Raw genomic sequence first — 17,212 nt, forward strand, 5'->3', positions numbered from 1 at the left:
CTAATGACTTTACAATCTGTTTCTTCTTTTCCATATAAAACTAAACTAGATCCTACTGTGAACCTGGCGAATTCTCGCACAGGCTTGAATGAAATACTAGCACAGAAGAAGGATGAAAATAACCCTTTATTAATTTCAACTATTAACAGAAAGGCATGCATTTCGTGCTTTACAATAACACCGACTACTTGCGGTGGAACTTAAACGTTATTAAACAATCAAATTCAAGTCTAAATACAATAATGCTTGATTAGCACGTTAAAGTATGGCTAACTTAGGTTGACTCGACAAAACCTAATAGGCGTGACAATTATCCGAAATGGCCAAGGGGCATACTATAGCATAACAGCACGTTCAGGAGCGAAACGTGCGCTGTCTAGCGAAAACGCGCTCTGACTAAACTCAGAAATTCACCCGTTTAAATACTTCCTTCAATTAACTTTAAATTTACATCCTCGGAAGGAAAGGCGAGGGGAAAATGAGAGGCTCATCTTTATGCAGCGTTAAGTGTTGTCATTAATTTTTTCGTTCGTCTTTTCTGAGTTCATGGTATCAACATTCAGTTTCCCCAGTAAGATCACTTACACATTTTTTTTTTTTTTATCTTCTTAACTTTCTAAGATTTGCTAAAATAACTTTAATTTAGAATCGAAGAGAAACACGCCAATGTGACAATCAAAATCGCAATAACAACCTTGTATTTAGCGTACATACATTAACACGCTCAATCGATTTCGAGGACAGCTAAAGATCCCTCCTCATCAGAAGAACGAAATTACTAGAAAGGGGAAAAAAGAAAAATAAAGCGTCGGCAAAGGAGTCTCAGAAACACGTGGTCTTTATCAGCATTGCACGTGGTCGTACCGGATTTTGAATCAGATTACACTGGCCGCCTACTTTTACTGAGCCAGGCTATCTGATCATAACATATAACACATGGACTAAAACGCAAAAAAATCAGCGAAGTGAAAAAATAAGGAGCGAGGGGCAACTGCACCTTCACGCACCACGTGTTGTCACGTGTTGCTGATAACGACCACGTGTTGTCACTTGTGAATCAGAGTTACACCTCGTTTCGAGGTTCAGACTTGGTGCAGTTGCCTCTCGCTTATTTTTTTACTTATTTTTTTGCTGATTTTTTTGCGTTTTAGTCCATGTGTTATATGTTTGATCAGATAGCCTGGCTCAGTAAAACTATGCGGCCAGTGTAATCTGATTCAAAATCCGGTACGACCACGTGTTTCTGAGACTCCTTTACCGATGCTTTATTTTTCTTCTTTTTTCCCTTTTCTAGTAATTTCGTTCTCCTGATGAGGAGGGACCTTTAGCTGCCCTCAAAATCGACTGAGTGTTTTAATGTATGTACGCTAAATACAAGGTTGTTATTGCGATTTTGATTAACTTTAATTTGCTAGCTAGATCTTTAGTGTGAAGCGACTATTCGGTAAGTTAAAATTGTATCAATGACAAGACGTGAGAAAGGAGAAAAGATCTTTTTATTCAAGTCAAGAAAGATACAGATAGCACTGCCGGTGTTTTAACTTTTGGTTGCAACTCAAAATAGAAGTATAAAATTAAAGCTAAGTAAAATAATCAGCCGAAGCTGCACAGAGATAACTAACGCGAGTTGTCTCTTAACTCTACTACCGTTCACAAACCGGCAATCAATATTCACGGCCGTAAAATAAGCTTAAATAATTGAAAAAACGTGACCGAACGGCAGAACACGCTTTCTCTGAAGAAACTCAGATACCAGCTTAAATAGTATCCTTCTATCCTACTTTTGCATAACACGCTAAACTGAAATATCACTGAAATATAAACTGGAAATGGAAATGAGGGAATATGGAAAAGATAAGTAACTGAAAAACTGGTTTAAAACTAAATGTTTCGTTATAACTTCATTTATGAAACATCAGTTGCGGAACATGAAATTCAACAACAAAAACACATTTTTTTAAGGAGCCGATGTTTAGAATTCCCGATAGTGTGTTAAGTGTACATTTTTTTTTAATATTCGTTATTTTATTTCTCAAGAATAATACATGGCGAGAAAGGATGGCAACATCCTTCTATTTGTGTTGCCCCGCATTTTTTTAATATCCGCTTTATTATTTCCTTAAAAGTATTATATGAGGCAACAATCCATTTATTCGAAAAGTATGGATACGTCTGCTGCTATTAAAATAAAACAACTTATATTCTAACTAATGCAGAAAAACGTTTCCAAAGTGATATAACTATAGTTCAGAAGTTGATTCATATTTTCTCTTCCATATTTAATTGTTAAACAATAAAATGCTATGAAGCCTTTTTCTTCATACTAGATCTGAGCATAATCAAAAATTATTGTCATGATAAAAAAAAATTGAAAGATGCAATCAGTACAGCTCATTGTACCATTTCTATTGCATCCGAAGTCCAGCATAGTTCAACTGGGGCATTTAATAAATTGCTGTAATTAGAAAAGCTATGCTCTTTATTTATTATTAAAATCATTAACTATTTTTATGAAATTAAACTACTTACCAATGAAATGACATTAATAAGTGGATTCATTAAAATCATTATATATATATATAGGAAGGACCGTCAAAATGTTTAATACGGAATTTTACTCTTTTTCGTTCCGGTTTTTTTGAATTTTTGATTTATATATATATATATATACATATAAAATCGGCTTTTGTTAGGTTTTAAAATTCCTTACCTTTTTGAATTATATATATATATATTTATAAGAAAAGGCAAAGTTAAATCTCTAGCAAGAACATTTGGACATCTTATCTAATTCCTGATATTGCATGTAAAAAAATTTCAAATCATCAAAATCAAAGTTAAATCATAAAATTTACGCGAAAAATCCTATCCAATCTACATAAAATAGCAAAATCGTACATATAAAAACGTGGTCAGTCTTCTTTGTTCAAAGCTTCAAACAGAACTTATCAAGGGAAATGTGTTTGAAGCCCTCAACAAGTTGATTAACCCAAGAACATGCAAACACATTTTGTCGAACAAACATATTGAGACTGAAAACGGCTTTCATTGTAATTTATTTAATTTTTCATCTACTACTAACGATTGTTTTACATGTAAATATCAGGAATTAGATAGGGTGTTCAAATGTTCCTTACGGCCCTTGTGAGGTATTTAACCTCTCCTTTTCTTATAAATCTATTTTAAAATTTGCAGCTCAAAGCGCAATTTTGACTAACTAGGTCTCACGTTTTTGTGATTTTTTACTTTTTTACTGTTACTATATATACATAGTAATAACCGCCTAAAAAGGCGGTTGACCGGGCAGACAGTTTTTTTTCAAACATTAAAAAAAATCATTCCAACTAGAAGCTGAAACTTTTTCCACCATCACGGTTTAATCAAGATCCGATCATTTCTTAAGGCTCACTTACATGCGTAGGCGATCGTCGCAAGCCGAAACCAGTCGAATTGAAAAAAAGTACAACAGGACACTCAAGGGACTTTTCTCCGCGAAATAGTTGTTGATTGTTTTTCCTTGAATATTACGAGTATCGGAGGCCGATGATCGAATGCACCTGCTTTAATCGACGCCACTCGAGGAGGGGAGGGTACTCATTATGAGCGAGTATTATGTCTCACTTCCGACACTGATGGATTCCACCTGTGCGCTCCAAGTGGCGGCTTTCAAAAATATCTCATTCAAAAGGAAAGTGGAAACTTATTACGATGTTCAATCATTTCGCTCGAATTCGGCACATGATAGTGTTATTTCCCTCACGAAAATCTTTTATAAATTCTATATATATAAAGGTTATAGAAATTGCTGTGGAATTTTATAGGTAGTCCTCTCTAGAAATGCTTGTCTATAAAATTCTAAAGGAATTTTCTAAAGAAAAAATTCTAAAGAAATTTTATAACGCTTTCACACAATTGAGTTTTGTAGAAATGTTGCTTTGCAAAATCTCATAGAAATTTAATAGTCTTTACCGGAACATTTCATGCAGCAGTGTTTCTCAAACTGTTCCTCAAACAAATCTTGTAAAAGCGTAAAATAATTGAAGGAAAACTGAACCCAGTCAGATTATAATATTAAGTAACATTTTAATTAAATAGATGGACATTGACAACTTACGCACAGGAGACAGAACGGAAGATAACATAGTATATAATATATACAGCGGAAGAGAGAGATACGGCGCGCCTCGATAAGGGCGAACTATGCGTGCGTCAGAAGAAACCAAATTCTAAACTAAACGGCGGATATTATAACCCAACAGTAATTTAAATTCCAAAATCAATTATAAGGTTAAATTTATGCTGTTAATTATAAAATTTTACTTCTTGAAGAAGTTAGAATTTTTAATTATTGTATACGTACCTCCGGTAAAAGAGATGATTTCTTAGCTTTGATTAAACTTACTATTATTTAAAATACATTTATTTTTATTAAATGTTTTTAAATCAAAATAGTATAAAAAGTTTACATTAGAAAAATAATCACATCGGTTCCGAAAGTTTTTATTAACCCTGTCCCCTCAACCATGTCATATATCATTTGAAAATGAAAATTTAATTGTTGTTAAAACAACTTTTAAATTGTAGGGTTTATATTTATTTTAACTAACATTTATTTTAAGTTTAAGCTATCTTTCCTGTTAAGCCTTTACTCTCCCCTGGAATTGCCAATGCCAGAGTATGTAAATTTTAGTAGAACGCGCAGAGCATTAAAAATTTTTAGCAGAAGTAATTTTGAGTTAAATAGAAGGAAAACGAGATTTGTAAGTGTGTGCTTCTTGAATCACGAGCGTGAAGGTTGCTAGGTAGAAATTTAAGAAACACGCGTTTCGGCCTGTGTGCCTACTTCGGCAGTTAGTTGAATCTTTCAACTTCTTAATCAGAAAGTTTGCTGAATCTCAGCTATATCATAGAACGCGGTTAAGATAGTTACAATTATAGAGCCTAGTAGATAGTGACTTCGTTAGTTATTCATCCTGTTATTTATTTTTAGTTGTACTTTTCTATTTTTGTTACACCGCCGAGTCGGCGTAGTTTGTGAGCGTCGAGTGAATGCAATTGTGACTTCTAAAGTGAAATAAAAAGGGAGTTAAACCCTTCTTAAGAGTCTGTGTAATTTCCAGTTCATAGCAGTCACTACTACTATTGCTGACAAGTTGGGGCCTCTCAATATCACAAAATAATCAAAAGTTTCTGTAGACCTTTTATAGAAAATTAAAGCAATAAAATTATAACTCAGTATTCTCTTATAAACTGGATCTGATATTTTCGATCGAATTCTTATTAGTAAATTATATAAGATTATCTATTGACCTTTAAAAACTCTGTTCAAATCTCCGTTGAACATCTGCAGTAGAGTCTCGCTTATCCAACATACCATAGCGAAACAAACAACAACAACAACAAAAAAAAAAAAAAAAAAAAAAAAAAAAAAAAAAAAAAAAAAACATCAATCGGCGGCAACAAGAACTGCAACTTGTGCACATCTTTGCAAGCAATCGAAGGTCAAAACATGGCTGAAAAATTGAATCGCATCAATGTAAAGGAAGTTTCTCATTGGGTTGCACGTAGTTATTCTACGTTGCAAGTAGATATTCTACCTTCGGTGCAACGTATATGTGAAAAGGCATCTTGCAAGAAATCGAAAGTTAAATTATCAGTATGAAATAACTGATGAGCAAATTGTCGCTTTTGTCACTTGCGATAAAAACAAAATTGAAAATTAAGAAGAAGCACCAACTATTGAACTTCGCATAATTCCACATAACGACGGATTAAAGGCTCTAGAAACTAGAATTAAACATATTAAGCAACAACAAATTGCTGCGAAGATTGCGGGGCTTGGCAGCGAAGAAACGGCACTCGTCAAAAAAGCAGACTACGATCAAAAATTTCTTCCGATTTATCACAGGACTGGACTTTCGAAGTACTGCACGTATTGTATTTAATCTCAGACAATTGTGGGATTTTTAAGCTCATTTTTTTCAGTTAACGTTTCCTTTTTTGTTGTAAAACATGAATATTAAGCTCGTAATGTATAAAATTGTAACATAGTTTGATGTGAAATACACATTTCTTAACATTTTCTATTTGGATTTTTTTACCACTTCTTTATTATCGGACATTTTCGATTATCCGACGTTCTGCCCACCCATTTATGTCGAATAAAGGAAACTCTACTGTACTTAGAAACAGCATCTAAAATTTTAAAGAATTCTTAAATAAAAATCTCTGACCTAGTTATATAAAAAGTAATGCACAGTTTTTTATGTTTTATGTCAACATTCTTCTGTAGAATTCTATAAAATTTTAGAACTTTTACATGGGTAGGTATACAGATTCCATAGAGATACATTTGTATATATCCTATACAGCCATTTTCACGATCTGGCGGCCCGCATGCGTCTCTCGAAGCAATTTTATGCGGTCCGCGAAAACATTTAAATTCTGTATTTGTTACAAATGCGATGTTCCAAGGGTTTCAAGACTTTAATTATTTGTATTTTTGTTTATAAATCGAAGAAACTTTTAAAAAGTAAGAGAGACTAGGCTGTAATTATTTTTAAGTAGTTTTTCCCAACTAGCAAATTTTCTCTGAAAACTTATAGAGTTTTCATAAATTGTTTACTTTTAATTTAAGCAAATTCAAGTTCTTTAAGGATTAATCAAACATGTTAGAATGATTTGAAACAAATGTCAATCTAAGAATTTAATATTTAGCTGTCCGTATATTTTAATTATAACGTATAACCAAACAAATGCCAGTAAGCGATATTTGAAAATTATTTAAAATATTTTTTTATTTTGTTAATAATAAACTTTTTTTTAGTTAAAAAATATATATCGCCTATTAGCTGTTTTCAGATCTTGCATTCGGCACGCATGCACTTTGAGTTTCGAGACAAATGTTACAAAGATTCGTGCAAAGATTCTATCAAAATTTGCCCACTTCTATAGGTCCGATCTATAGAATCTTTTACGACGTGTATAGAATAATCTCAATCTGTTACTTTAAAACAGGCAGGCTTAAAACACCTGCTTTAAAATCAGAGAAATTTTAAATTATAATGGAGGTGGTAATTCTCTATTTTAAGGTAAAATAAAGTAATAGTAGAGAATTGCGCCTTGAAGAGTAATACAATTAACGCTTTCCCAATCAAAAGTTTCCTCAAACAAATTTGCATTTTATCTTTCCATATGTTTTGTTTTCATGGCTTCAGTTTATTATGTGCCAAAGAAAACAAACTTATGCAGTTTTTGTTAAGAAGACAAATCTTTTTCCAGGTGTTAGGTTGTAATTTTGTTAGATACAATTGTGCCATCCAGCCGAACTCGGGCTAATAATTCGTACGGAAATTTTTCATTATTCATTTTTAGTAATCTGTACTTAGAAGCTGTATCTAAAATTTTACAGAATTCTGTAATGAAGATCTATGACATAGTATATAGGATTTCATATCTTGTGTTAACATCGTATAGCCTTTTTTTTTTTGTGTGTGTGTGTGTGTGAGTTGGGGGGATGTTCTATGAGAAAGTTGGTCAGGCTTCATTGCATAGGTAGAAAGAAAAAAAATTGCTACAAAATTAATTTATTTATATATTAATTGTTATAGAATTAAAATAATACATATATTTTTATTTAAATTTAGGTTATTTATTAATATGCTCCATAAATTAAGCAACAAAAAGTACAGAAAATATTGCTAAATACCAAAAATTGAATTAAAATAATTCTTTTTTATAAACTGAAACTAAATGTTTAGAATATAAATAAAAGGCTGACTGCGTTCTTCTCTGAAATTAGAAAATTACCCCTGGCTGGGAGTTCCTGCTATAAAGCCCCGTTGTATCCCCTATCTCAAATTCTCCTAGAAAAACAAAAGAAAAATGAAATAAAACAAATATTAATTTTTCTTTCCAGGCCTTTTCAAAGAATAATTAAAAACTGTCACGTTAAAGAAATTGTATAATGAGCTGCAGTATTTATTATAGTTCATTGTATAATTTCTGTTGCATCTGTAGTCTAGAAAATTGGACAGGAATCTTTGATTGAATGAGCGTAGGTGAAAAAGCAATACTTTTGGCTTATTAATAAAATCATTAAATGCTTTTATGAAATTATAGTAGCTGGCCCCAATGAAATTACGCTGACTTATTGAAATTATTGTATATTTTTCTTTTTTAACATTATTTTAGGCAGCTGGTTGCTCAAGCTGCTGGTCTGTATTATTAAATAATGAAGAAACTCTCTCTCTATATATATTCCTCTCACTGTGAGAAAGCGACAGTAGGCGGAGCCACCAAAGTTTGAACATACGTAGTGGTTGAACACATGTAATGTTCAATACACTGAAGTTCTCCATTTGAACAAGTGCACCTCCAGGCCCGAATTTGGAATTTTTTTTTTTTTTTTTTTATTATTTATTTTATGTTTTGTGTAATTGTAATGACGTTTTCAGAGGACGAACTCAAGTATTTAAAAAGATCTCTTTCCATTCGGCAAAGAGTAAGATATTTTTATTCCCAATTTAATCAACAAACATGGCGATTAAAAAGTAATGTGCTGCCATTGTCCGAAATAAACTACTTGTATCTTCCATTCTCCAGTTGATGCTATTCGGTAAAGATATAATTTTTCTTCCAAATTTAGTCAGTTATTGATGAACAAACTAAACGATTTGAAAGCAATTGACGCAATTTTTATATCCGAAATATTATTAATAACTGGATGGCCTGAAATGACAATACCGGAAGTCGACTTAAGCTGCCTACCTCGTAAGCTCCTAGTTATAAAATACTGACCCATATTATAAAATATAATTATAAAGTAAGCCAAACAGAACACTAAAGATATACCCCAGTTTGGCTAATGTCATTAATTTCAACCCTAACTGGTACTGTATATTATTATTAAGTACATCCAGTTAATTTTCAATGTAGGAATCTTTTGTTATAAACTTTACGGAAATAATACAATTGTGAAACCTTTATCTGTGTTTAATTAAGACTATATACAGCGCTGATCAAACAAGTTTCGAAGAAGTGTGCTAAGATTTCTTGACACAATGTGTCGTTTCTATTAATATATCCGCATACAAAATGACGTGCACTGATATTTGCATATCATTATAATGAGATTTGAAAAGAAATAGGTCAACATGAATATTGTTTAGCTGTATACATTATTGTATCCATATTTCACACCGTTTGAAGTCCAATGTCTCTTTTATCTTCTCGAGACAAAAAGATACAGGATTTTTTTTTTTTTTCTTCATAGGATCATCAAGAGCCAAATCTAAGCTCTTGATTGGCTGCCGTGCAATCATCAAATTGAAGAATCTTCGGCATTGTAAAGCGCTTGCATTATAATCTGATTTGTCTTTTGCATCACTGAAAAGCGATTGCTATTCATATCGTTAAAAAGTAATTTCTTTTTAAAATCGAAACTAGCCATTTAAAATGAGTTCATCATTCGAAATCAGACGATAGATGATTCTTATATTTCGATTGTTATCTCCACAAACAAAATCTATAAATTCATTAGGAAATTTCTATAAGTATGGTACTGTATCGTTATATTAGCATGACAGAGAACGTAGTTGTTTTTTTAGAGCGTAGCTTTTTTGTTTTTCTTTTGCCTAATAACTATTCTTCGTCGTAGAGTTCTGTCGCAAAAGGTGAACTATAATCCTAGTTTGCTTCTTTTCAGTTCTCGAAAGCTATTTTATTTTTAGAGGTCATCTGCGCCATTGTATTCAAAAAGTTTCAAACAATTGTTGCAATCGAGCTTTCATATGTAAGGGAATGATATACTCTCATAAGGAATCTTTGGTAACAAACAATAAAAAAGGGATAAAATAAGTAGGGGAATTAAGGGCTAGTTTTAAAAATATTTTAAAATATATTTACGATTCCTTGATTTATAACTGCTGTTATTTTTATAGTATAACTATTTATTCGTCATATGCATAAAACAAACATTCGGCTGTTATGTTGATTTTAGCACAAGAAGTGTTTGATGAAAACTATTCTTCTGTTACAATTTATCTCGGACTTGGGGGGAAAATTGTAACAAACCTGTAGCAAAATAGTAACAATAGAAACTACATTTAAAAAACAATCGTTGATTATTATTAACTGACTTTAACTTTATAAACTTACTTTAAATCAATATTTATAAAATAAAATACCCCCCGTTAACTAACTAAGACAGAGCACGTGCACACAACTTCTCACTATCCATTTCGGCGAGGCTTAGACTGTACTTACGTAATATGGCTGTTATAAGAATAAAATTTAGTGAAAATTCTCATAAAAGTTTTTAAAGACCATCGTGTAACGTGCGTGCCACTAGTTAGCTCTGTTACAACTATCTCTTTAACACACCTAATTTTAAATAGAGATTTATTTAACTTTATAAAACTTTGTACGGTCTCAAAAAGAAATATCTTTAGCAAACACAAAAGTATCAAATAAATACTCTAAAATGGAGAATTATATTAACAGGATTTAGAATAGTTTTAATACTGATAACGAAACAAGGATCAAATTAGTACTCTGAAAGGAAATGTAAATAACTTTTTTGAACTCAGTATACTTTTAAATGTAATATTCCTGCCAATGAAAAGGTAAAAATAAAAACTTTTTGAACTCAGTATACTTTTAAATGTAATATTCCTGCCAATGAAAAGGTCAAAATAAAAACTTTTTTTTTAAAGTTTTTAATTATCAAATTTACTACATTACTAAAAATAATATGCATAACAATCACAATAGGATGCAACAAGAACTCTAAAATGAAGCTTCATATAACTCTGTAGAACTTAATTTTAAAAGATAATGTTTATAACAATCACAAAATAATGAGAAGTACACTACACAAATTTATGCAACTTGATAGCATTCACTTGAAAAATAGGAGTATTGAATCTTAAAGATAAATAAGTATTCTAAAAGGCACCATTTTAGGTTACTTATTTGATCCTTTTTATAATTGCATTAAATACTTTTAGGACTATACTAAATTTATAGGAATAATTTAAGAGTACTTATTTGATCTTTCTGTGATGGCAACGAATATTAGCTTTTAGAATCGGATTAAGTTCTATAAAGTCATGCACAGCCATTTTTAAATACTTAATACTTTTGCAATTGCTATGAGTAATGATTTTTAAGACGTACAGAGTTCTGCAAATTTATATAAAACTCCTTTTTAGAGTGCTTATTTGATCTTTTTATGGTTGCTATGAATATTACGTTTGGGGACTAATTTAAGCTGTATAAAGCTTAAGTATTTTAGACTATATATTTCATCCTTCTGTGATTGCTATGGATTTTACGTTTCGGGTCTATATTAAGTTCTGAAAAGCTTTCCTAAAGTATTTATTTTATATTTTTGAATTTTATAAAGTACTATAATTTTATGTACATCTCTTTTCTAGAATACTTAATCTTTTCTTTATGTATTTATGTATTCAGGATTAGAGTAAATCTATAAATGTATATTGATTTCTACATTACAGAGGCAGCTTACACACTTTTAGAACGATTTCGGGGGTTCTTTAATTAATGTTTAAAATGTGAAAAGTATTTTTTTTAAATCTGAGATCTGATAACAATTGGGGGGACTATAAGTTAGTTTTGTGATTTCGTGATAAATTCCATGGCCTTTTGTGAAATTTTCCGGGGTATTGATTTCGATTTCTCTTCCATTACTAGAGTCCATCAATAAGTAGTAGCTTTCGCCTTAGAAAAGAGCTCTTTTGAAGAAACCATAGAAATATTAGTTTACAGCTAAAGCGACAGAGTACTTTACAGGAATACTTTAAAAAGGTATATGTGCAATACCTATATCAGTCTTCATTTTTCGGAGGAATGTACTTTTTGAAGTGTGTGACTTGTTGCTTTGTATTAATAAATTTTACTCTTTGAAAGTCATTGGAAAAAAGGAATGGAGTTTCTTCTACAAATATCGAACATAAAACTTTCCCTTGATTAACATTTTGTCCATGCAACAATGGCACGCAGTTTTTAATGCTTTTCGCCTTTCTAATCAAATGGTCGTAAAAGCTCAAGTTCCATCCAATCTTTCACCTATATTCAATTTCAGTCGATTAAATGTGGCAAAAAATTATCGTAATTGATCAGAAATCAATAACGCGAGCAAACGAACAAACAGACATTCTTTTTTATACGTATAGATTTTTGTAAAACTTACAAATTTTTGATTAACAAACTCTTCGATTTGAAAGCGAGCAGTAGCAACACTTTTCGAAATAAAGCATTTTTATTTTCAACGCGCGAGACTGCCACTCGGAAAAATGAGCGAGTAAATTAGCGCTTTCAGAGTTTTTAATTAATATTTCGGCTAATTAAAGTCGTACGAAGATGGAAATAGTCGAAATGGCTTCCCAAGGATTTTAGGAATAGGGAACTATGCATTTAGTGCTTGGCAATGCTATTTTTATTTAATTGTAAAACCTAGGAAATTTTTATCTACAAATTCTAGGATTTGAAAGCGAGCAGTGGCAACAACTTTCGAAATAAAGTACATTTTCATTTCCAGCTTGCGAAACTTTTGCCACTCGGAAAAATGAGAACAAAAAATTATCGTTTATCCGAGTCTTTAATTAATATCTCTAGTTTTAGCTACTTTTTTTTTTTTTGGAAAAAAAGTGGACATCGAACTTTGACAGGACCCAGAAAAGACACGTAGAAAGTTTGGCGACGATATCTATAGTAGTGACTTATTAAAGGACAATCAAGCATACTTTCTTCTTTATGTATGTAGATTTAGTTTATTAAAAATTGGGTCATCATTCTAAAGGATTCTAAAGAAATTAAACTTTGAATGTTTTTATAGAATCTTGTAAGACATTTTAGACATTTAGACATTTTATTGCACTTCTAATATTATTAGAATTATTTATACATAAATAACGCATTGATGACACATTGAAGCACCGAAGAATAAATCTGTGTAGGTTTTCTATTTTTAACGGCTGTTTAGAGTTGACTTCTAAAATTTCTTTTTCTCTTGTGCTGGAAGATCAATATCGCCTTCTGGTCTTTGTAAGAAGTTGGTCGCGTGCGTCCTATCTTTATTACATAAACTGTCGTCTGGCGATAATCTGACTCTCATTAAGGCCGGATAAGATAACCGTGAGAGCTATGCCAACATATTCGGGGTGGCGGGCAAACATCGAACATACGGTAACACTCCGTTTTCGAGTGCGCTTTTTCATTCTTGATACGCCCGTTCGGTTTTTTTCCCACTTTTAATCTTGTTTTCTCGTTGCGAACTTTCTTTTCTTTTCTTTTTTTTTTTTTTTTTAATCCAAATCAAACGCAGCTGCAATTTATCCCTAATGTAAAGCAAACCCTTTTTAAGTTCTCAGAAATACTTTTTTTATGGATGAAAGGTCAATCTGCTGTTCAGAAATGGAGCCACAAGGACAGATCAACTCTAAATTTCTCTGTTTTAAGTGCCAGAGGTGCTATTACTCTCGAACCTCACCTTCTGGAGCCAAGTGAGCCGACACGTTTTCTTGAGATAACAAGAGATTGTCTTCACAAGCAGCTTACTCTCGTTGCATTTCGCATAATACCAAGAATACATTTAATCTTATGAATGTAATATATTGTTCTCAATGCCGTACATGTTTTTAAATAAAAATCTGAGAAAGTTCGGATTATAACATATTTTTTCAAGAAAATTTGTTCGAGTTTCAAATAAAGTATCACTTCCAGCTTATCCATTTCAGCCAAAATCTAATAAGTTGTTCCCATTAATATAAATATCGTTACTACTAAAACCGAAAAGTTTTAGATTATAATTGAATATAGTTTATGTTTAAAATTGTTATGCGCTTCCTGTAAAGTACCACTTCCGGTTGTCCATTAAAGACTCTGCTATAAGCTTCCTGTAAAGTTCCATTTTCCTTTTTTTCCCCCTCACTTTTATCGAAAATCTAATCAAAACGTTATATGTAAATTTAGAAAGTAAAAATAAGTAAAATAGAAGTTTTTGGAAGTTTGATATGAGTTATCGCGAAGGGAAAAAATCTGATGTGTACACCATATGACTTCCTTGGAACATTAAATTTTGTGCATTTTTTCTTGCATTTCATTTAAACTTATTGAACTGAAATAAATTTACTTCGTCGACAGTGCACAATAGAATAAAAGCACTCTTTAAAATTCACTATATTTGTTTACTATAGCAACACTCTGGCCCTAGGTTCATTACATTTCATTCACTTTTTAACATAATCATAATAGTCTCTGATAACCTGGTACACAATCACATTAGGATTTTAACCAGTTCGTTTTGCATATGCCTTAGGCCAGTTGCGTATATAAATAAATCAACCCGAAGATACTGCGCCGTGGAAGGGGAGTCAAGGTTCCGTGAAAACAGTTAAGTTGCATGAGGATCATTTTTTAACCCAGAATGCACAAAATTTATATCATCTTAAGAATTATCTAATCGTTGCCACATGTTCTATTCAAATACTATAATAAATCTAAAACGATTTATAAAAGAAATTAAGCAAACAACAACAACAATGAAAAAAGGAAACAGTTTTTCACAGACGATTCAGTATTTCGCATTCAATTAATTCAGTCTTCACTTCCCGACAAGGCAAAAATACATAAAAACTCAAAATATCTGTATTGAAAATTATGAAGTAAATGTAATGTAAACAAGCAATGACCGCCATGGCAAAAATAGTTAGGCTTAGCGGCACATAAACAACTTTTAAACTGTTGATAATTTTAAAAATATTGCATGCAGATTTACCAAAGGCATAAAAATTTTAACCGGAAGATAAGAACAACATAATTCAATCATTTTCAAAGCAAAAAATACACAATTTACAAACAATTTTATAAGAATAAAGAACCTGAGGTTACCGAGTCGAGTAACAGGATGGATATATATATGTAACCCAAATTTTTTTCTTGTATTCTATTTGGTTCTTTATGTACAATTTTAATTTCAATTGCAGGCACGTCGGGAAAAGATGCGAAGCCATATAGACTTAACTATATTAAGATAATTTAATTTGATCAATTTATTTATGAATTCCGCTTTTTGTCTCAATTGCTTTCGTTTGACGAAACGCGCCAAGAAATTTGGCTAAATTGGAGTTTTCTTGCGCTTTTCTCCTAATAAGTCCGTAAGAAACATCAAATCAAAAAAAATTCACCACTTTTTGCACTTCTTTGTATATAATTTTTTTTGCCTTTAAAATGTTTTTATTTGCGTACATTATATAAAATGTTTGATTGTAAAAAATGTTTAGTCTTTACTTAATCCATTTTTGTTTTTAAAGTATGCAGTGTTGTAACTATTACACTAGGTTTCTTCACGTTAACTTTTACTGCCTTAATATTATATTCTTGTTTATACTTGGTGTAACTTCTTTACTCTGGAACTGTAGTATCAAATGTTCAAATTAGCTAATTTTTACTTTCCTCTTCCGCGTGAATATATATATATATATACATATATTTATATACTTTTGGTGCAGCCAATTGCAACCAAAATACGAGGTGCGCATCTACATGTTATAGGAGTCCTATATGCAAAATTTCAACGTTCTGAGGCTACTCGCTTTTGAGTTATGCAGATACATACGTACGCACAGACGCCACGAAAAATTCTCTTGAGAATTCTTTTAAAATCAATTTTATAATTTTTTTGGGGGAAAAGTCTTTTATTCTGTCCTTACGTACAAATGTTACGCAAAAACATCGTTAAATTTCATTCGATAGCGGTCAAAATGGATATTTTCGTTGAAATATGATGCCTGAAACTTTTCGCGATTAAAATTCCTTTTTACTTCGTACAAGAAAGTAAAAAACATAACACTTACAGACAGACATTGTTGTAAAAACGTATTGTGGGGATTCTTATTCGTGCTTATTGACTACCAAATTTTTGGACCGAAAAACCTTATATTCCTTACCTTTGTATAGAGACTAGCCGAAGGTAAAAATAAAAGTAGTCTAAATTACTCTTGTTTGCAATATTCCATTTGAAAGATGGCACGTTTTGTATTGACTTATAAGCTGCCAATTGTCACGTGGATTGGGATGGTTAAGAAGGATAGTATACCGCGTGAACTTTCATGTTGTCAAGAGTTGTACAGACTTACAAGGATCGTGTTATTGTGTAGACTTAGTTGCCTATTATTTTATTGTATAGTTATAGGAGCATGGTATACTGTGCAGACTTACAAACTGGAAATTTTTGTGTAGACTTACAAGGTTGGTGTATATTGAAGGAAAGTATTAAGAATGCTATTTTATTTACTAGCCCCATCCTCATTTAAAATAAATAAAATAAAAGGATGTTGTCACCCACTAATTATTTTTTTACGAAATCATATATAAGGAATAAAATATATGGTGAGCCCATTGGGAATTATAAAGATACCCTGCTTTTAAATATTTATTTTGTGATTTTGGAGTAGAATTTCACCAGGCGTAAGGGCGAAGAAAGCGATTTTAAATCAATCAAGTTAAAAGAAGAAAGTCTTGCGTTAGTAGGATCGAGTCCAAGAGCAGATTGGTGAACTGCGAGCTCAACGACAGCATAAAAAAGAACTTTTAACAAACCTTCTGGAGTGACGTTTAAAATTTGAATCCTTTCCGATTTTCTTTTTTAGCTCAGTAGTCCTCCACTCCCGAATATGGTACTTGGAAAGCCAGAATTTGGAATTTGTCTTATAGTCTATTTCATATTTTGTAAAACTTAACTAATTTTTGATCAACAATCTCAGACCAGTTATTGAACTATGCATCGGAATTTCTAAAGATATGCTATTTTTAAATATTTTTAGGGACTTAAATATTTTAGCCCAAATGCTGTCGAACTTGTATGTGGTTGTAAATGGAACAAACTCCCCTCTGGGAGCAATATAAAATCTGAAAGCTTTCAGATTTTTTTAAAAAATTTTCTTTCTTTATTTTTTTTTAACTTTCGATTTTGTGCGAATTTAATCTCATAGTTTGGTAAAGGCACTGCTAAATATTCGGCTTCCTTTTCATTATGTATTCTTACTCCCATCCCACCCCGAGTATAACGAAACGAATAAAGTTCAGAGCGCAGTCCCCTTCTTCTATCAAAGAAATATTCTAATTAATATTTCGAAATACAAATTTACCTTTAATGCTAATATTTAGTTTTCCTCGTATCTATTTTCCA

At 31.6% G+C, this 17,212-nt stretch overlaps 1 protein-coding gene across 3 annotated transcripts in view; it reads left to right on the forward strand.

The window, feature by feature from the left end:
* The window catches only part of LOC146997197 (uncharacterized), a 919,946-nt gene that overhangs the window by 578,780 nt on the left and 323,954 nt on the right, over nt 1-17,212 (forward strand). The window lies entirely within an intron of this gene.

Source organism: Stegodyphus dumicola, chromosome 5 (assembly GCF_044657685.1).
Source record: "Stegodyphus dumicola isolate Sdum_Otavi_A_Nest chromosome 5, ASM4465768v1".
Lineage (NCBI taxonomy): Eukaryota > Metazoa > Arthropoda > Arachnida > Araneae > Eresidae > Stegodyphus > Stegodyphus dumicola.